At 41.2% G+C, this 21,688-nt stretch overlaps 1 protein-coding gene across 3 annotated transcripts in view; it reads left to right on the top strand.

Moving 5' to 3' along the window:
• C1QTNF7 (C1q and TNF related 7) overlaps nt 1-21,688 on the top strand; it is a 135,017-nt gene that overhangs the window by 99,517 nt on the left and 13,812 nt on the right. The window contains exon 1 of one of the 3 annotated variants that reach the window (XM_081596316.1): nt 14,881-15,346. The exons of the other annotated variants lie outside the window; for them this stretch is intronic. The gene's annotated coding sequence lies outside the window, so the exon portion shown is untranslated. Of the gene's footprint in view, nt 1-14,880; nt 15,347-21,688 lie in introns of those variants that run through there. 3 annotated transcript variants of the gene reach the window in all.

Here is a 21,688-nt window from a genome sequence, read left to right as displayed (position 1 = left end):
GTCTCCTGTGACTCCTGCATTGCAGGCGGATTATTTACCACTGAGCCACTGGGCAAGCCCAGTGCAACACTATTGCATACAAATTAGAATAGCTAAAATTTGAATGCAAAACCAGTAATACAAATGCTGGCAAGGATGTGGAGATAAGAACTCACATCCATTGCTGCTGAAAATACAAAATAGCATAAGCTCTTTGGAAAACAGTTCGGCAGTTTCCTATGAAGTTAAATATACATTTAAGGTTCAGTTCAGTTCAGTTGCTCAGTCATGTCCGACTCTTTGTGATCCCATGGACTGCAGCATGCTGGGCTTCCCTGTCCATCACCAACTCCTGGAGTTTACTCAAACTCATGTCCATAGAGTCAGTGATAACATTCAACCATCTCATCCTCTGTTGTCCCCTTCTCCTCCTGCTTTCAATCTTTCCCAGAATCAGGGTCTTTTCCAATGAGTCAGTTCTATGAATCAGGTGGCCAAAGTATTGGAGTTTCAGCTTCAGCATCAGTCCTTCCAAAGTATATTCAGGACTGATTTCTCTTAGGATTGACTAGTTTGACCTCCTTGCTGTCCAAGGGACTCTCAAGAGTCTTCTCCAACACCACAGTTCAAAAGCATCAGTCCTTCGGCGCTCAGCTTTCTTTGTGGTCCGACTCAATATACTTAATACACCGAAGGTATTCACCAGCAATCTAGGTATTTCGCCAAGAGAAATGGAAATGTGTGTCCACACAAAGACCAGTGAAAGAGAAATGGAAAGACCATACAAAGATCAGTGCATGAATGTTTATTGCAGCTTTAATTTAGAAGAGCCAAACACTGGAAGAAAGTCTAACGTCCCTTAGCTGGTACATAGACAAACCACCCGTAGTACCCGCATAGAGCAGAATAGTCCTCTGCAGGGAAAGGAATGTGAATGACTCTCAAAAGCTTATGCTCAGTGAAAGAGAGAATACAGACTCGAGAGCCCACATGTTGTATGACTCCATTTCTATGACATCCTGGAAAAGGCAAAATTGTAGGGCCAGAAATAAGATCAGTGGCTGCCAGTGGCTCGAATGGGGGAAGAGTTCTTACTACAGGGGGACATGAAGAAACATTTAGGAAGGGATGGAAATGCTCTGTCTTTAATCTGTGACTTACACAACTGTATGCATTGGTCAAAACTCTTTGGACAGTACATAGAAAAGAGTGACTTATACTCTTTATAAATTATACTTTTTTAGGAATATTGCTTTGGTGTGATGGCAAAGGAGCTTCTTAATCAAGATTGCCTGAAATTGAGCAGATTTTCATCCCCAGTCAATTGAGCAGAGTACAACCTAGCTTTTCCCAAATGTTCCAGATCCATCTATACCCCTCCTGTGGGGTAGAATAAATGAAGGAGTGGAGTGTTTTGGAAAATCCTTCCTCCCAAAGACAAAAGGAGCAGCGGCAAGGCTGTCTCCTCCACCATCACCCTGTCTCCTTTCTGTGTTAACTTCGAAGTAGCACATTTTAATAGAAGTTTCCCATTCTCATTGCTGTTGAGTGTGTTGAATGTCATGAAAGACAGACTCCTAATCCAAAATTTGAGTAATCCTTGGATTTTACCCATATGAATGAGGTGATCACTAGTGAAGGTGAGGGTTGTGGAGTCCAGCTCTGCCCCTTACCAGCCTTGCCCACCTGTCCCTAACCTCAGCCCTCCTACCTTATCGTGGGCAAATCATAGTTGCTACTTCATGTGCTCTTGGTAAAGAATAAATAAGAAATGCACAGAAAGCACTTAGGACAGTGCCTTGCCATAATAAACTCTCGATGAATGGTAACTATTTTTTATTGTCTATTGCTCAAAGATATGGCATCTCAGAGTCAACGTTGAGTGTTCATCAATGAAAGAATGGATAAAGAAAACCTAGTGTATATACATGCATTTATACAATGGAATATTATTTAGCCATATAAAAATGAAGGAAATCATACTGTTTGCAATAACATGAATGAAATTTGAGGACATTGTGCTAAATTAAATAGGCAAGACAGAGAAAAACAAACACCTTATGACCTCGTGTCTATGTGGAATATTAGGAAAAAAAAGGTGAGATCATAGACACAGAGATCAGATTGTTGGTGGCTGGAGGTGGGGGTGGGAGGTAGGTGAAATGAGTGAAGATAGTCAAAAGGCACAAACTTCCAGTTATAAGATAAATAGGTCCTGAGATATAATATATAACATGACAACCATGATTAATCATACTGTATTGTATATTTGACAGTTGCTAAGAGAGTAAAAAGATTGAGGGCAAGAGGAGAAGGGGACAACAGAGGATGAGATGGTTGGATGGCATCACCAACTCAATGGACATGAGCTTGGATAAACTCCAGGAGTTGGTGATGGACAGGGAGGCCTGGCGTGTTGCAGTCCATGGGCTTGCAAAGAGTTGGACCCAACTGAGCAACTGAACTGAACTGAAGAGAGTAAATCTTAAAAGTTCTCATCACAAGAAAAAAAAAAAAAACAGTTTGTAACTACATGTGATGCTAGATGTCAACTAGACTTGCTGTGGTGATCATTTTTCAATATTGCATATATGAAACCATTATTCAGTACATCTGGAACTAATAAAATGTCATATGTCAGCTATATGTCAATTTAAAAAAGAACACACACACACCAGAATATAAAAATTAAAAAAAAACAAAAACAAAGATACAGAATCTCTCGTATGCCCAGTCTTTCTCAGGGAGGTGTGCGAATTGAAGTCAGTGCCCCAGGAAGCACAAACGTGGTTATGCAAATGCGCGGAGTTCTGGTTCCTGTGGTCCGCCTTCCAGGTTAGCGTTTCCCTGGTCTCTCTTTTCTGTCTGCAGCACTGCAGGGATGGAGCAGGCCTGTCCAGCCCCGCTGAGATCCTTCCCCAGGGCTGACAGTCTCCATTCTGTGCCTGCCAACTCTGATTAAACTCCCCAGGCAATGCACATCACTCTGTTGGCCTTCACATCCCAAGATTCCAGGACTCCCTAACATGTAAAGACGGCGCTAGTTCTCATGTGTTTCCTAAACAATCTTCGGACTGCATGACAGGTTATATTAGCAAAAGCCAAGACCCAGAGCAGCTGGCAGCAGCTTCGCCTGTCCTGCACGTGCAGCAGGACCGAGGGCCAGCCCTGCACCGTGCTCTTTCCCAGAACCCACGGGCCCACAGACAGGCCTTTAAAGATCTCAATCTTTCTTGGAATTTCTGTAACAAGACATCAGAGAGCTCCCCGTGAATTCTGAAAACTTCACTGAGAAAGCCTGAGAATTGCATAAAATTACATTTTGGAACTTTTAGTGCACAGTCTAACAGTTTGTGTGTAAAGTGCTTTTAAGACATTTATGAACTGCCTAGAGAATGCCCATTATTTTTTGGTTAAAAGGTCTCCAGGGCCAACGAGGCTGCATGGTGTCAATCGTTCTATTATTATCCAAGATGATAAAAATTCCTAGGTTTTCCTGAAATAGTTCTGAAATAGATAATATGATATGTGGCATTTGCTTCCAAACATACCAAATGCAGGGGTGAAGGACCAGTGAGTAGGGGTGTGATGAAATAATATTCCCCCTGGGAGCTGTTAAGCTGGAGCAGTGGGTGCACAGCAAGTTATTTTCCATTCAATCTCTTACTTTTCTGTATGTTCAATCTTTTCTGTAGTTTTTAAGAATTTTCTTATGACTTAAAATGTAAGAAGTGATGTTTGGGGCAGAAAGGTGAGAATCAAGTATTATGATCTGGGATAATATCATTATGTTAATTCTCAGTTATCCATAGTAATAGGTATTTATGTGTATGAAAGATACTGCCGTGTCTTCTCCAGTCAGGAACTCAGGAATCAGGTCCTGGTGATCAGCTATGCTGTCAATGCAGAGGAGTTATTGTTGTTCAGTTGCTAAGTCATGTCCGACTATTTGTTACCCCATGGACTGCAGCATGCCAGGCTTCCCTGTCCTTCACTATCTCCCAGAGTTTGCTCAACTTCATGTTCATTGAATCAGGGATGCTATCTAACCATCTCATCCTCTGACACCCTCTTCTCCTTTTGCCTTCAATCTTTCCCAACATCAGGGTCTTTTCCAATGAATCAGTTCTTCTATCATGTGGCCAAATTACTGGAGCTTCCACTTTACCATCAGTCCTTCCAATGAATATTTAGGGTTGATTTCCTTTAGGATTAACTGGCTTGATATCCTTACAGTTAAGGAACTCTCAAGCGTCTTCTCCAACACCACAGTTCAAAAGCATCAATTCTTCAGCACTCAACTTTCTTTATAGTCCAACTTTCACATCCATACATGACTACTAGAAAAACCATAGCTTGGACTAGATGGACCTTTGTCAGCAAAGTGATGTCTTTGCTTTTTAATATGCTGTCTAGGTATGTCATAGCTTTCCTTCCAAGAAGCAAGCGTCTTCTAATTTCATGACGGCAGTCACCATCAATGATTTTACAGCCCAGGAAAACGTCACTGCTTCTACTTTTCCCCTTCTATTTGCCATGAAGTGATGGGACCAGATGCCATGATCTTAGATTTTTGAATGTTGAGTTTTAAGCCAGCTTGCAGGAGAGAGGATCTTGGAAATGACATACAGGGGACCTGAGTTCTAATTCTGATCTTATGTATAAATGTAACCTTTGGAAGTGTCACTTTTCACTGAAGCTGTTTTCTCATCTATAAAATGGGAAAGTCAGGCAGATGGCATTGGAGCCACCTCTCTTTCCTGGTAACTTGAAATTCCCACTAGAGTGAGCTCAGCAGCATTAGAATCCTGTCTTCCTCTTTCAGCCCCTCATCTCCTGAAACAGCCCCTGGCACATTGGCAGAGGTCAATGTCATTTGTTCATTCAGTGCATACATGAATTGTCTTTTTTTTAATATACAGACCGCTTTTCTCACAAGAATTTACAACTTTTGGAGGCTTCCCTTGTGGTCCAGTGGCTCAGATTCTGCACTTTCAATGCAAGAGGCTCAGGTTCCATCCCTGATCAGGGAACTAGATCCTCCATGCCACAGCTAAGACCTGGCACAGCCAAATAAATGAAGAAATATTTTTTAAAAATGAACTTACATTTTTTAGTAATGAAAGCAATTCAATTCAGATGCCAACTAAATTCTCTTTAGTTTATTGACATCACTGGAAGAGCCAGGAAAATGACAGTTAGCATCACCTCTATTTGCAACAACTTCATATTGTAACCCACTCCAGTGTTCTTGCCTGGAGAATCCCAGGGACAGAGGAGCCTGGTAGGCTGCTGTCTATGGGGTTGCACAGAGTTGGACATGACTGAAGCAACTTAGCAGCAGCAGCAGCAGCATATTGTAACAGGGGTTGATGGACAGTTGACAGCCTGCCCCATAAAATCCCATTCACAGCCCTTCAGGATAAAGATCAGAACCTTCAAAGGCCAGCAGAGCCCTGCCTGTTCCAGGCACATCCTCCCTCCGAACACATGTTCTCCATTGCTCCTTTCAATGGCCTTCTTTCCAAACCATTCTCTTCTACCCCAGGGCCTTTGCACATGGCATTCCCACATCTTAGAAGTGCTTTCCACTGCTCCTCCTGGTTAATTACTGTTCCCTTTTTGTATTCCAGATCACACATCATTTTTTCAGATAAACTCAAGGTCTCATGGAGGTTGCCTTGCTAAATATTCCCATAACACTCTTTAATTTCCCTTCAGAACACTCTCTAGAGTTTCATGAATTTATCAAATGATCGTCTTTGTCCTAAATGAGATATAGCTTCATTTTTCTTCTGTCACTTCTTCGAATCAAATCCTGCTGGATCTTTGCCTCTCCCCCTTCATGACAACTCAAGCCAATTCCTTAGCTTTCTGGCCACTTTGAATAACGCAAACCTTCTTGTTAAGTCAGTTGTGACTCATTTTCCAACATTAAAAAGACAAATCAAAATCAATACCCCAATATCATATCCAGTGCAATGCTTGTCCCTTCTAAGGCATCAGCTGATAATATGTTATACTTTTCAATCTTCCCCCATCTTCTACCTCTCCTTCTACTTTGGGCATGCCTAGAATCAGAGCAGAGAGAAAAGGGAATTAGAAAAATGTGACCAAATTATTTTTACTTAATAGATGTTACTTGTATGGTTTTATCCCGGTTGCCAATACATCCTCAGGGCCCCAGGTATTCAAATGCTGTCTTTCTCTGGTTAAACGTTTCTCAGAGCCGTCAGAGGTTTTCTGAAGCACCTTCGTGCTGCACAGGTTTCTTTTTATTTTTTAATTAATTTTCTTGTCATATAACTGCTTTACAATGTGTTAGTTTCTGCTGTACAAGAAAATGAATCAGGCATACATACACATATACATCCACCCCCCCTTTTTTGGATTTTCTTTCCACTTATGTCACCACAGAGCTTGAGTAGAGATCCCGGTGCTATATAGTAGGTTCTCTTTAGTTATTTATTTTATACGTAGTTATCAGTAGCGTATAGGTTTCTGATATGGGTGATAGCATCACGGACTCAGTGGACATGAATCTGAGCAAACTCCGGGAGACAGTTAAGGATAGAGGAGCCTGGCATGCTGCAGTCCAGACCCTTTGCTGGAGTCGCAAAGAGTCAGACAGGACTTAGGGACTGAACAACAGCAATGGTGATAAACTTCTGGAAGGATGCCCTGAGTTGTCCCCACACCAGCCTCAGCTTCTGCACTTGGTGACACACTACATGGCTTCTTGGCTTCCTCATCCCAGGAGGATACCCTCCTGGCTCAAGAGGTCCCGTTGAAGCAGTCCAGTTCCAGCTGCCATCCTCAGTACCATGTGTCTCTAGGGAAATGCATACATCCTTGCCTCTTCAATAGCTGCTTCTACAATGCTCTCTCTTGTCCAAATAGCCTTCTGCCTTCAGAATTCCCTAGTTTCTGTGTTCACATAAGATATCAAACATTGGGAGGTGGGTCAACCTCCCCCACATGTCTCTGATCCATAAGAGCTGAGCAGCTTTCACGTTCACGGCTCAGTACACATCCACCTGGAGAACAAGATAGTTTCTTTCTTGTAGTCACCTCTAACACTCTCAGTGATTTCTTGGGGACCATGCCACTAGGTGGATGAGACAGAGGATGAGATGGCTGGATGGCATCACTGACTCAATGGACATGAGTTTGGGTAAACTCCGGGAGTTGGTGATGGACAGGGAGGCCTGGCATGCTGGGATTTATGGGGTCTCAAAGAGTCGGACACGACTGAGCGACTGAACTCAACTAACTGATGCCACTAGGTTAGGAGCTGGACAGTATTATTCTTCCCTCCCCTCCCACATACAAAGGGAAGGGAGAAGGCATTCCCTTATCAAGTAATAGATCTCTACCTTGATGACTTGCTTCAACTATTCGTTCAGTTTGAACGTCTAGTTTTCTCTTATAAAAGTGGTAAAAGTGGGCGATGACTAGTATCAGATCCAGCTAGGTTTTGGCAAGTCTTAAATGAATGTGTGGGCACAGATTGCCCATTATTCACTGCCTTGAGTCCTCAACTGAGACTCCGAGAGGATGAAAAGTCCCAGTTAACATCTGTTCAACACAGTCTTGTGATTATTTGATGAATGTCTGTCTTTCCCACTAGACTTTTTCTCTCTAAGGGCTCCATGCTTGCTCGCCATTGAATACCAAGATCAAAGACTCAGTATCTGGCATAAGATAGGAGCTCAATAAATATGTGATGAGGTCATGAATTAAAAAAAAAAAACAAGATGAAAGAGTGAGAAGACCAGATCAGATTTATATCACTAACACTCCTGGCTTGGAAAGACTAACAGAGGAGGCATCAGTTGAGCAGAAGTAGATAATGGAAAGATTCCCAATGCCTGGCCTTTGAGACTTTCAGAATTGCCCATACAGCCTTTGAAAAAAGTTAAGTACCTCCACCTAATCCACTGGTGTGCTGATGCAACAGATCTAGTTAAGAATCCATGAGTTAAGATGCATAAGAGAAATCTAAACAATATGTTAAGTGAGTTCAAGGGAAGGAAAGGCTGCATCTGCTGAGAGCATCAGGGAGACTTTCTGGAGAACATGATGTGTACGGAGGACAAAAGCGAGGAGATGAAGAAAAGGACATGGGACAGACATGGCTAGCAGGGACTTGCAAGCCAGAGAAGGTGATATAAGCAAGGTCCTGAGGCTGGAAAGACAAGATTCCCACCCGAACCCAGAGATGTGGGGAGGTGAAGAGGGGGTCAGGAGAGTCAGGTGTGTAAGCCACCGACTGCCAGCTATGTGTGTGGATGCAGGAACCTGGTCTTGTAAAGTCAGCAAGCCCTTAGGGCACATGGCAGAAGGGTTAGGTGGGCCCACTGTGGGTCAACCTGCCTAAATTCCTCATCCTCAAAAGACGGATGATAAAATTAATCTCCTTAAGAGGTTATGGTGAACTTCCCTGGTGGTCCAGTGGTTAAGAATCTGCCTGCCAATGCAGAGGACACTAGTTCGATCTCTGGTCCTGGAAGACCCGACGTGCCCGTGGGGTAACTAAACCCCTGCATCACAACTGCAGAAGCAACAAGAGAAGCCACCGCAATGAGACGCCCACGCACAGCAACTAGAGAAAAGCCCGCACGCAGCCCCAAAGATCCAGTACAGCCAAAAGTAAATGAATAAATAATTTTTAAAAAGAGGTCATGGTGAGGATTAAAGGAGAAAATGATGTAATGTCTTCACACATAAGCTGAGAAAGTGAAAGTCGCTCTGCCATGTCCGACTCTTCGTGACCCCATGGACTATACAGTCCGTGGAATTCTCCAGGCCAGAACACTGGAATGGGTAGCCTTTCCCTTCTGCAGGGGATCTGCAGGGGATCTTCCCAACCCAGGAATCGAACCTAGGTCTCCCATATTGTAGGCAGATTCTTTACCAGCTGAGCCACAAGGGAAGCCCTAGCACATAAGCTAGGATCTTCTTTTTAAAATAAGTCTAGTACCTAGAACTGACTTATGTCAATTCTATTTATTTATGTATTTATGTATTCTCAGTGTTGTGCTGAATTAACTGAGATCAGCAAGCAATGGGCAATTCTTCACAGCTTTGCTTTCAGTAAATCAGGTTGGTAGCTTGAAACTGGCTCTGATGGGAGTTATTTACACCAAGGAAATTGACAAAGCTACCAATCTGAGCCATTTTCTTGAGAGCTGTTTCACCAGCACACTGTGAAATGCTGCATGAACATTGATTGGACTGGTCTAGACTGAACAGAATTCAGTTGAAAAGTGAGTTAAGCCTACAGGAAAAACAAAATCACAACCTGAAAGGAAAAAAAAAATCTGCCTTAGGAAAGACAGAATAAGACCTCAGCCTGAGCATGAGTGGCGGGTGAAAACAGAACCTCGCTTCCTACTCTCAGTCACTCTGTCCTCCGCGGCTCATCAGTAAAGAATCTGCCTGTCAATTCAGGAGACTTGCAGGAAACCTGGGTTCAAGCCCTGGATCGAGAAGATCCCCTGGAGAAGGAAATGGCAACTCACTCCAGTAGTCTTGCCAGGAAAATCCCATGGACAGAGGAGCCTGGGGGGCTATTGTCCATGGGGTCGCAAACAGTCGAACACGACTTAGTGACTAAACAGCAACAACCATACTCCCTTCAGCATATTTTTCTACTCATTATTTTTTTTGCCACTGTCTAAAATTAGTGTGAAAATAGCTGAGTGAAATAGGCAATAACAAGCTTTAATTCCGTCAGGGTCTGAACACTAGGAGCTTATTTCAAAGAATTGTTCTCTCTGTGAAGAAGCGTTAAGTCCAGGAAAACACAGATTATAAGAAGTTATCTGAGATGAAAAATAATGAAGAAAAAATCATATATTGCAGAATGAAAAAATACTGTGATTTTAATAATATAACAAACTTTGCCATCAAACACTATAGGGAATTTAAGGAAGTTATGAATGATACAGAAAAAGCAAATATGAACACCCATAAATTGTATCAAAACTTGGCCAAGTTAAAACAGATAAATAAGAACACATCTATCTCTCTGGTAGTCAACGAATTTATCCATTTCTAAGCTCTTTGTCAGAGATGGTGCCAACACAAAGAGAAGTAAATGAGAAAAGCCCTTTAAGAAATCATCACTTACGTGCACCCCAATGTTCATAACAACACTCTTTGTAATAACCAAAACATAGAAGCAACCCAAGTGCCCATCAACTGATGAATAGATAAAGAAGATGTCATGCATATATACAATGGACTATTACTCAGCCATTAAAAATGAAGGAAATAATGCCATTTGTAGCAACATGGATGGACCTAGAAATTATCATATTAAGTAAATCAGAGAAAGACAAATATCAGAGGATAGCACTTAGTTAAAATTCTAAAAATTTTTTAAAATTTTTTAAAAAGATACAAATGAACTTATTTACAAAACAGAAACAGGCAAAAAATAGAAACAAACTCACAGATAAAGAAAATAAACTTATGGTTATCAAAGGGGAAAGGGAGGGGAGGGAATAATTAGGAGTGTGGGGTTAGCAGATACATACTCTTTTATATGAGGCTTCCCAGGTGGTGCAAATGGTGAAGAACCCAACTGCCAGTGCAGATGTAAGAGACATGTACTCATTTATGTACAGAGTACATCATGTGAAATGCCTTGCTAGATGAATCACAAGCTGGAATCAAGATTGCTGGGAGAAATATTAACAACCTCAGATATGCAGATGATACCACTCTAACAGCAGAAAGTGAAGAGGAACTAAACAGGCTCTTGATGAGGGTGAAAGAGGTGAGTAAAAGCTGGCTTGAAACTCAATACCCATAAAAGATCATGGCATCCAGTCCCATCACTTCATGGCAAATAGAAGGGGAAAAAGTGGAAGCAGTGACAGATTTTTCTTTTCTTGGGCTCCAAAATCACTGTGTATGGTGACTGCAGCCATGAAATTAAAAGATGCTTTCTCCTTGGCAGGAAGGCTGTGAAAAACCTAGACAGCATATCAAAAAGCAGAAACATCACTTTGCCAACAAATGTCCTTATAGTCAAAGCTATGGTTTTTCCAGTGGTCATGTACAGATATGAGAGTTGGACCATAAAGAAGGCTGAGCGCCAAAGAATTGATTCTTTCAAATTGTGGTGCTGGAAAAGACTCTTGAGAGTCCCTTGGACTGCAAGGAGATCAAACCAGTCAATCCTAAAGGAAATCAACTCTGAATATTCATTGGAAAGATTGATGCTGAAACTGAAACTCCAATACTTTGGCCACCTGATGCAAAGAACTGACTCATTGGAAGAGTTCGAAAAAAACTCATGGGAAAGTTTTTTTAAAAAAAAGAGGAGGAGGCAGCAGAGGATGAGATGGTTGGATAGCATCACCAACTCAATGGACATGAATTTGAGGAAACTCCAGGAGATAGTGGAAGACAAAGGAGCTTGGTGTGCTGTAGTATGTGGGGTCAGAAAGAGTCAGACATGACTTAGCAACTGAAAAACAACAACTACTTCATATAAAATGTTTTCATAGATGGACAACAAGATCCTACTGTACAGCACAGGGAACTATATTCAATATCTTGTGAGACACCAGTCAGAATGGCTGCTATCCAAAAGTCTACAAGCAGTAAATGCTGGAGAGGATATGGAGAAAAGGGAACCCTCTTACACTGTTGGTGGGAATGCAAACTAGTACAGCCACTATGGAGAACAGTGTGGAGATTCCTTAAAAAACTGGGAATAGAACTGCCATATGACCCAGCAATCCCACTGCTGGGCATATACACCGAGGAAACCAGAATTGAAAGAGACGCGTGTACCCCAATGTTCATCGCAGCACTGTTTACAATAGCCAGGACATGGAAGCAACCTAGATGTCCATCAGCAGACGAATGGATAAGGAAGCTGTGGTACATATACACAATGGAATATTACTCAGCCATTAAAAAAAATACATTTGAATCGGTTCTACTGAGATGGATGAAACTGGAGCCCATTATACAGAGTGAAGTAAGCCAGAAAGAAAAACAACAATACAGTATACTAATGCATATATATGGAATTTGAAAGATGGTAACGATAACCCTATAAGCGAGACAGAATAAGAGACACAGATGCATGGAACAATTTTATGGACTCTGAGGGAGAAGGTGAGGGTGGGACGTTCTGGGAGAATGGCACTGAGACATGTGTATTGTCATATGTGAAACAGAGCACCATTCCATGTTCGATGCATGTGACAAGGGCTCAGGGCCGGGGCAATGGGATGATCCAGAAGGATGGGATGGGGAGGGAGGTGGGTGGGGGGTCCGGGAAGGGGAACACATGTAAACCCATGGCTGATTCATGTCAATGTATGGCAAAAACTATTACAATATTGTAAAGTAATTAGCCCCCAACTAAAATAAATAAATTTATAAAAAAAAAATAAAAAAAATAAATAAATAAAATAAAAAACAAACAAACAAAAAAAAATATCTTGTGAGAAACTATAAAGAAACATATATGTATAACTGAGTCAATTTGCTGTGTACCAGAAGCTAATACAGCATTGTAAATCAACTATATTTCAATAGAAATTAAGTCATCACTTGTCTGCAAATATATATATACATATCCACAGGCTGGCATTCTGGTAATTAAGATTATAAGGACTGCAATTCCAGTCCAGGCTTTTAGAAGGCCTCAGAGGGGAATGTGGGGAGATTCCTTTAAGTCAGATGGTCAGGATTTTCTTACACATGATAGCGAGTTGTTTTGTTTTGCGACCCTAGGAGTGAACTAATGAAAACATTCAGCCTCTATGATCTATGTGCCAATTCAAGTTCAAACACAGTCATGCCATTTTTTTCTTCCAATTGCTTTTCAGGTTCCGGTTTGCTCTTATTGGTAGGTAGACTAGTCAAGGAACTTCCCAGGTAGCTCAGCTGATACAGAATCTGCCTACAATGCGTGAGACCCCAGTTCGATCCTTGGGTCAGGATGATCCCCTGGAGATAGGCATGGCAACCCACTCCAGTATGCTTGCCTGGAGAATCCCCATGGACAGAGGAGCCTGGCGGGCTACAGTGGACTACAGTCCACGGGGTTGCAAAGAGTGGGACACGACTGAGTGACTAAGATCACACACACACACTAGTCAAGATCTAAATCCTCTCCCTCCGTGAACAATTTAAGAATTTTAGGGGCTTTCTTGGTTTGAATGGGGTCATCTCTACTTCTAACTCAGGCAGAAAGTGAAGAACAAAACCTCTGATGGTCCACTTGCCTTGTTGTTTTAGCTTCTACCAAACTGCCTCACTCTGTGCAGAGTCTGGTAGATGCTTGTCCGTTTGCAGGAGATGTTCTCGCTGACCTCATTATTACTCACTCACCAGGCTTCAATTTAATGACCCTCTTAGTTCACCATAGTGTGTTCAACCACTGTTTCCTAAGGGAGAGCCACCGTGACAGAATGACTGAAGACAGATGAACAGTCAGCCTCATCCCCGTATTCTTCCAAAACCAGCCAACCACAAATCCTTTAGGCTTTATGGCCCAGATTCCCACACACCACCAGCTTAGTTCCATCCTGTGGTCCACAGTGGCCTTTCTTCACAGCAGACTTCGGATCAGGCCAATCCTGTCATCCGTGACTGCTCCTTAAATTTGCATCATGGAGAGAAGGATCTGGGTCCTTGATTCCTTCCTTTTCGGAAGGCGTTGGAGGCTTTAAGTAGACAATCTCAACCCCTCTCCTTCCAAGGATCCCTGAGAGGCAAGTCTTCATCAAGCCACTATCAAGTGCATCCCTTTATGCACTAACAGGGTTACCTGAGGGACTTCTCTCAATAACAAGTATCTCCTTCCAAGTGACCTGTATCTCTACTTGCAAATATGCAAGAGCTGACATTAGTTTTTAAGTTCGACCTCATTAATCATGGGATGAAACAATTTTAAGAACTATGAGAAAACTTAGGAATAATCAAACACAACCATCTTATTTTGAGGATGAGAAAAATAAACCCAAGGATTCTCTCTGGTTAACAAAAACTCTGCCTCATGTCTGTGCTCAGGGCCTTGGTTTTGCAACCCTATGTTGGCCCTCAGATTTTGCACAGCCAACAAATTCAGAAGACTATTTTCTCCAGATTGGGGGTGGTGGTGGAAGTGTGTGTTTGCTTAGTCACCCAGTCATGTTCAACTCTTTGCAATCTCAAAGACCTTAGCCCGTCAGGCTTCTCTGTCCGTAGGATTTTCCAGGCAAGAATACTGGAGCAGGTTGTCATTTCCTTTTCCAGGGTATCTTTCCAACCTGGGGATTGAACCCGTATCTCCTGAGTCTCCTGCATTGCAAGCAGATTCTTTACCCACTGAGCAATTAAACCAAATATGGGAGGACAGATAGCCAAGGCAAAATAAACCTTTTCAGAGTTAGGAGTCCACCAGTCTTCTTGGTCAAATTTGTGACTTGTGCCCACTTCCCCAACCGGAAGTACTTCTTCCAATTTGCATTCTCAGTAGCTTGAAAAGTATGGTGGGGAAAGCAAGATAAAAAACAAAATTTTTCAGTGACTTCATTTCCATAAATGCCATCATAAATTACATACTACTTTTGCTAAGGAGATACGTGAAGTTTGTACCAAAAGGACAAAAGGAAACTAATTGTGCTGACAATGGATCGTCATAGGGTTTGGAGAACCATCTGCCTTTTGAGTTGTGATCAGTTCTCTACAGGAACAAAGACCTATTCGTCTTCCAAAAATACCCAATCATTTACCCATTCAGCAGAGAACAAAGAAAACAGCAGTACAGGATTCGTCCCCCTCTTTCACTTTCCAGCACATAGAATGAGGCACCATTTTACTGCCGTATTTACCCAGAATAGGGACCACTCCCCTTGCTATCCCAAGAGACACAAGCCCAAGTCCAGAATCTGAAGATTCTACATTGAAAATGCTCAAGTAGGACATAACTGTTCTAAGTTAACAGCTAATTTCCAGTCAGTGAGTAATTTTTTTCCTGAAACATCCACTCAGTGGAAAACAAATGAAGAGGGGAAAAAATTAAGTAAACAAATCTGAAAACGAGGCCACGACACACAAGAGATGGAGGTGCCTCTGCACTTTACGGCAGAGAGAAGACAGCGCTCCCAGGTTTATCTCAAACAAAACCGTGGTTTCAACTGGCCCTGACTGAGCCTCACCCGATGAATGACTTCTGGCTCTTTGGGAGGAAAGGAGAGAATTATTTTTAGCACAACTATTTGGAAATCTCTGAGAACTTGGATCTGTTTTTCTGTCTGGTACCAAAGCAAGATTTTCTCTGAGCTCTCATGAAAGATCCTCAGTCTATTGTGGATTTAGAATTCTGGAGCAACCCCCATCCCAGAGCAAGGTATGGTGTTTACTCTTTTTTCAGAATCTTGGCAGATGGCAGCTGAAACATCCTGTTTCATTATGGCAGCTTTTAAATTTATGAAGCAAATAGCTCTGGAAGAAGAATCCTTGAAACCGAAGACCTGGGTACAAATGTCTGGTGTAGCACTAGCTTTGTGACTGCAGACAAGTCACCTGACTTCTCTGCACATGGGTTCCCTGTCTGACCTACCAGGAGAGGGTCTTTGGGAAGACAGGGCTTCATGTGACAAACAGACAACAAACTGTTTGACAAATGTCAGCACTGATTATTGCTGTACCATCAATGCCTTTTATATAAAGCAGCCAGAGCTTTATAAATCAGCAGCTGTTGATAAGAATAAATATCGATTAACTCTTTTTCTTCACTCCACCCTTGTTGAGCCTCTGCTGTGGATCAGTCTTTGCCCTAAGTGTCAGGGATGGAGTTTACATTCTGGTGGAGAAAAGGCAATAGTCAGCCATCACACCATGTGGCTGCGTGGTCATGGAGGGTGGAGTAGAGACAGGAGAGGGAGGGGCTTCATGGTCAACAAAAGAAGGCAGTCTGAGAAGGAAAACCCAGACCCCCAAGGCAGAGCTGAGGAAGCACAGACAGAAGGCACTGGGGTGTGAGCACCTCAGTTCCCATCCTGTCCTGCTCACAGCCCAGAGGACGACACAGCCCACTGTTATGAAATCCCTTCCCCTGTAAGCCAAGGATGTGTCTCGCTTTGGCACCCATGCTTACCTATCCTTCTAATGACTTCCAGGCAAAACACATTTTCAAATTGAATTAGTAATCAAGCCCTTTGCCGTGAAGTCATGCTACAGTTTCCCTCACATGATGTTGGGAGAAAGCCCAAGAGTTCAGAGACAAAAGAGCTCGGTTCAAATCCTACCCACCTGGGCTGTTTTTAGGGCTGTGTGCACGTGAGCCCTCAGGCTCTCCATGTTGTCGCAAATGGCAGAGTTTCCTTTTTTGTGGCTGAATAATATTCCACTGCATATTTTATATATTTCCTTTATTCATTCATATATTTCCCTTCTCCATTCATCTGTCATTGGAAACTTAGGTGGCTTCCATGTCTTGGCTGGTGTGAGTGATACTGCTATGAATGTTGGGGTGGATATATTTTTTGAATTAGATTTTTTGTAGGAATTCAGATATCTCTTCAACGTAATGATTTTCATTTCCTTCAGATATATACCCCAAAAGTGGGCTTGCTGAGTCATATGGTAGTTCTAATTTAAATTTCTTGAGGATTCTCTGTACTGTCTCTTCTAATGGCTATACAAGTTCATATTCTCATCAAGGGTGTACCATATTCTTTTTCTCCACATTCTCACCAACACTTGTTTTCTCTTTTCGATGCCAATCATTCTAACAGATGTGATAGCTCAACGTGTTTCTGATCCGCATTTTCCTAACGACTGGTGATGTTGAGCATTTTTCATGTACCCGCTGTCTATTCATGTTTTCTTTGGGAAAAAAAAAAACTGCCTATTCAGATCCTTTGCCCATTTTTAATTGGATTATTTGGTTTTTACTACTGAATTATACGAGCTTGTTATGTATTTTGGATATTAACCCCTTATCAGATACATGATTGGCAAATATTTTCTCTCCCATATTTGCCTTTTCATTTTGTTTATCATTTCTTTTGCTGTGCAGAAACTTTTTAATTTGATGTAGTCCCACTTGTTTATTTTGGCTGTTGTTGCTTATGCTTTTGGTGTTATATCTCGAAAACTGTTGCCAAGACCAATGTTATTGCGCTTTTTCCTTGTGTGTTCTTCCAGAGGTTTTACGATGTTCAGCCTTACATTTAAGTCTTTAACCCATTTTGAGTTATTTTTCTGAGTGGTGTGAGACAGAATTCCAGTTTCATTTTTTTTTTTTTTTTGCGTGTGAAAACCTAGTTTTTTCAACACCATTTATTTATTGAAGAGACTATATTTTGCCTTGTGAGTATTCTTGGCTTCCTTGTCAAGTATTAGTTGACCGTGTATGCATGCGTTTATTTTATTTTACAATAAAGGAAAACCGTACTATTTACAGAAAGATCTCAAACTGTGGACAGATGTTCTAAATGTTGAGCCTTTGCACTAATTTATCCAGTGTTTTTCCAAGTATTTTACATAGCTAGTTTAACAAAAACAAAGGGTTCTATGACCAAGAAGATTTGTAAAACACTGTATACTATATTCCTACATTACAGATTCAGAATACACATTAACATGACGTTTTTGAAATCTACAGTATCCACAGAGTAATTTAAAAACTACACATTTATAAGAATTAAAGTTCTGTTATTTTGTAACCCTTACAGAAAAATTGCATAGAGAGTCATTTACAATCAATATCCAGGACAGATCTGTTCAACTTAACAATAGTTCCAGACCTTTGATTTTATAGCTCCAAAGGAGCACAATAGTGGGGAAAAAATACATTTTAACACAAGTTCTACATAAATTTACATAATTCAATGCAATCTTTCAGGATATTTTGTATGAGGAGTGAGTGCTAATATGTATAAGCTTTCCTTTTGTAGTTTTGAAAATGTTCTGGAGTTAGATTGTGGTGTACATTGAGTATATATTTTAAATTGGTCAGTTTTATGATGTTCACATTAAACCTCAAAAAACTTTAAAAATGTTGTAATGTGTATAGAGTCATGACTCACATAGTTTATTCTCACCCAAAATAACCAAATTCATTGCAAACCAACGGGTGAAGTATGGATCATTTAATACAAAGTGTTGAAAATATAATGGTGCATCCTTACCTCACACTTTTTATCAGAAAAATTTCCAGTAACTCAAATTTTAAACATGAAAAATGAAACAAAGAGAAGGAAATAGCAACCCACTCCAGTATCCTTGCCTGGGAAATTCTGGTGGGAACCTGGTAGGCTACAGTCCATGAGGTCACAGTGAGTTGGACACGACTGAGCACCTAAAATTTTTAATATGTAAATGAAACAAAAACCTAAAACAAAAGGAAAATTATTCTTATTACCTTGAAATGGGAACGACCTTCTAAGCACAAGAAATTGAAACTCAAAAAAGTACTTTCACAATAAAAAGACTTTTAAAAATACACAAACAAAGTGAAAAAACAAACTAGGAAAAGCTATTGCTACTCATGTTATAAACCACATGCAAAGAATATCAGTTCAGTTCAGTTCAGTCGCTCAGTCATGTCCAACTCGTTGTGACCCCATGAATCGCAGCATGCCAGGCCTCCCTGTCCATCACCAACTCCTGGAGTCCCCCCAAGCCGATGCCCATCGAGTCAGTGATGCCATCCAGCCATCTCATCCTCTGTCGTCCCCTTCTCCTCCTGCTCCCAATTCTTCCCAGCATTAGGATCTTTTCCAATGAGTCAACTCTTCGCATGAGGTGGCCAAAGTATTGGAGTTTCAGCTTCAACATCAGTCCTTCCAATGAACACCCAGGACCAGTCTCCTTTAGGATGGACTGGTTGGATCTCCTTGCAGTCCAAGGAACTCTCAAGAGTCTTCTCCAACACCACAGATCAAAAGCATCAATTCTTCACAGTCCAACTCTCACATCCATACATGACCACTGTAAAAAACATAGCCTTGACTAGACAGACCTTTGTTGGCAAAGTAATGTCTCTGCTTTTAAATATGCTGTCTAGGTTGGTCATAACTTTCCTTCCAAGGAGTAAGCATCTTCTAATTTCATGGCTGCAATCACCATCTGCAGTGATTTTGGAGCCCCAAAAAATAAAGTCTGACACTGTTCCCACTGTTTCCCCATCTATTTGCCATGAAATGATGGGACCGGATGCCATGATCTTAGTTTTCTGAATGTTGAGCTTTAAGCCAACATTTTCACTCTCCTCTTTCACTTTCATCAAGAGGCTCTTTAGTTCTTCTTCACTTTCTGCCATAATGGTGGTGTCATCTGTATATCTGAGGTTATTGATATTTTTCCCGGCAATCTTGATTCCAGTTTGTGTTTCTTCCAGCCCAGCGTTTCTCATGATGTACTCTGCATATAAGTTAAATAAGCAGGGTGACAATATATAGCCTTGACGTACTCCTTTTCCTATTTGGAACCAGTCTGTTGTTCCATGTCCAGTTCTAACTGTTGCTTCCTGACCTGCATACTGGTTTCTCAAGAGATAGGTCAGATGGTCTGGTATCCCCATCTCTTTAAGAATTTTCCAGTTTATTGTGACCCACACACTCAAAGGCTTTGGCATAGTCAATAAAGCAGAAATAGATGTTTTTCTGGAACTCTCTTGCTTTTTTGATGATCCAGTGGATGTTGGCAATTTGATCTCTGGTTCCTCTGCCTTTTCTAAAACCAGCTTGAACATCTGGAAGTTCACAGTTCACGTATTGCTAAAGCCTGGCTTGGAGAATTTTGAGCATTACTTTACTAGCATGTGAGATGAGTGCAATTGTGCAGTAGTTTGAGCATTCTTTGGCATTGCCTTTCTTTGGGATTGCAATGAAAACTGACCTTTTCCAGTCCTGTGGCCACTGCTGAGTTTTCCAAATTTGCTGGCATATTGAGTGCAGCACTTTCACAGCATCATCTTTCAGGATTTGAAATAGCTCAACTGGAATGCCATCACTTCCACTAGCTTTGTTTGTAGTGATGCTTTCTAAGGCCCACTGGACTTCACATTCCAGGATGTCTGGCTCTAGGTGAGTGATCACATCATCGTGATTATCTGGATCATGAAGATTTTTTTGTACAGTTCTTCTGTGTATTCTTGCCACCTCTTCTTAATATCTTCTGCTTCTGTTAGGTCCATACCATTTCTGTCCTTTATTGAGCTCATCTTTGCATGAAATGTTCCCTTGGTATCTCTAATTTTCTTGAAGAGATCTCTAGTCTTTCCCATTCTGTTGTTTTCCTCTATTTCTTTGCATTGATCGCTGAGGAAGGCTTTCTTATCTCTCCTTGCTATTCTTTGGAATTCTGCATTCAAATGGGAATATCTTTCCTTTTTTCCTTTGCTTTTCGCTTCTCTTCTTTTCCCAGCTATTTGTAAGGCCTCCTCAGACAGCCATTTTGTTTTTTTGGATTTCTTTTCCATGGAGATGGTCTTGATCCCTGTCTCGCGTACAATGTCACAAACCTCCATCCATAGTTCATCAGGCACTCTGTCTATCAGATCTAGTCCCTTAAATCTATTTCTCACTTCCACTGTATAATCATAAGGGATTTGATTTAGGTCATACCTGAATGGTCCAGTGGTTTTCCCTACTTTCTTCATTTACGTCTGAATTTGGCAATAAGGAGTTCATGATCTGAGCCACAGTCCGCTCCTGGTCTTGTTTTTGCTGACTGTATAGAGCTTCTCCATCTTTGGCTCCAAAGAATATAATCAGTCTGATATCGGTGCCGACCATCTGGTGATGTCCATGTGTGGAGTCTTCTCTTGTGTTGTTGGAAGAGGGTGTTTGCTATGACCAGTGCATTCTCTTGGCAAAACTCTATTAGCTCTTTCCCTGCTTCATTCTGTACTCCAAGGCCAAATTTGCCTGTTACTCCAGGTGTTTCCTGACTTCCTACTTTTGCATTCCAGTCCCCTATAATGAAAAGGACATCTTTTTGGGGTGTTAGTTCTAAAAGGTCTTGTAGATCTTCATAGAACCTTTCAACTTCAGCTTCTTCAGTGTTACTGGTCAGGGCATAGACTTGTCGGGGCAAAGAATATATATATATATATATATATATAAATATCCATTGCACTATTGTTTGTAATAGCACAAGGATAAAAATATCCCAAATATTTATCAATAGGTGACCTGTTAAATATAATACACTTTTATGATGGATATTCTATAACCACTAAAAAAACAATGAGGCATCTTTATCTATATACTGATATGGAAAGATCGCCAAGCTAAGTGAAAAAACAAGGTGCAAGAATTTGCATACAGTACTTTTATAGGGGGAAGGACATAGAAGTCACAAGCAACAGGAATTGCCTCTAGAGAGGGAACCTGGATGTCTGGGAGACAGTGGGGAAAGAGAAGAGATTTCCTTTTTATTGCACATCTCTTTTTTTTGAATTGTATGAATGTGCATGTTTTAGCTATACAAAAAATGAATATTTTAAATACTCTAGACTATACACAATTAAAACAAGTCCTTTATCTGTATTCCTCAAACACTGAGAAAGGAACCCATAGACTCCAGGAATATTTCTTTAAGTCCTCTCTTTCCTCTTCTTTTTGTAATATTCTCATATTCTATAATTCATCTCTAGTCTTTTTCCCCCCCAAAATTACACCTCCCTCCCAAAACTATCTCCTCTGTCCCAATCTGAGTTTGTTTTTGTGCCAAGCAC

Source organism: Giraffa tippelskirchi, chromosome 1 (genome assembly GCF_054371585.1).
Source record: "Giraffa tippelskirchi isolate mGirTip1 chromosome 1, T2T-mGirTip1v1.2.pri, whole genome shotgun sequence".
In the NCBI taxonomy this organism is placed as follows: domain Eukaryota; kingdom Metazoa; phylum Chordata; class Mammalia; order Artiodactyla; family Giraffidae; genus Giraffa; species Giraffa tippelskirchi.
The sequence above is the reverse complement of the archived record's forward strand: the minus strand, read 5'-3'. Positions and strand labels throughout refer to the sequence as shown.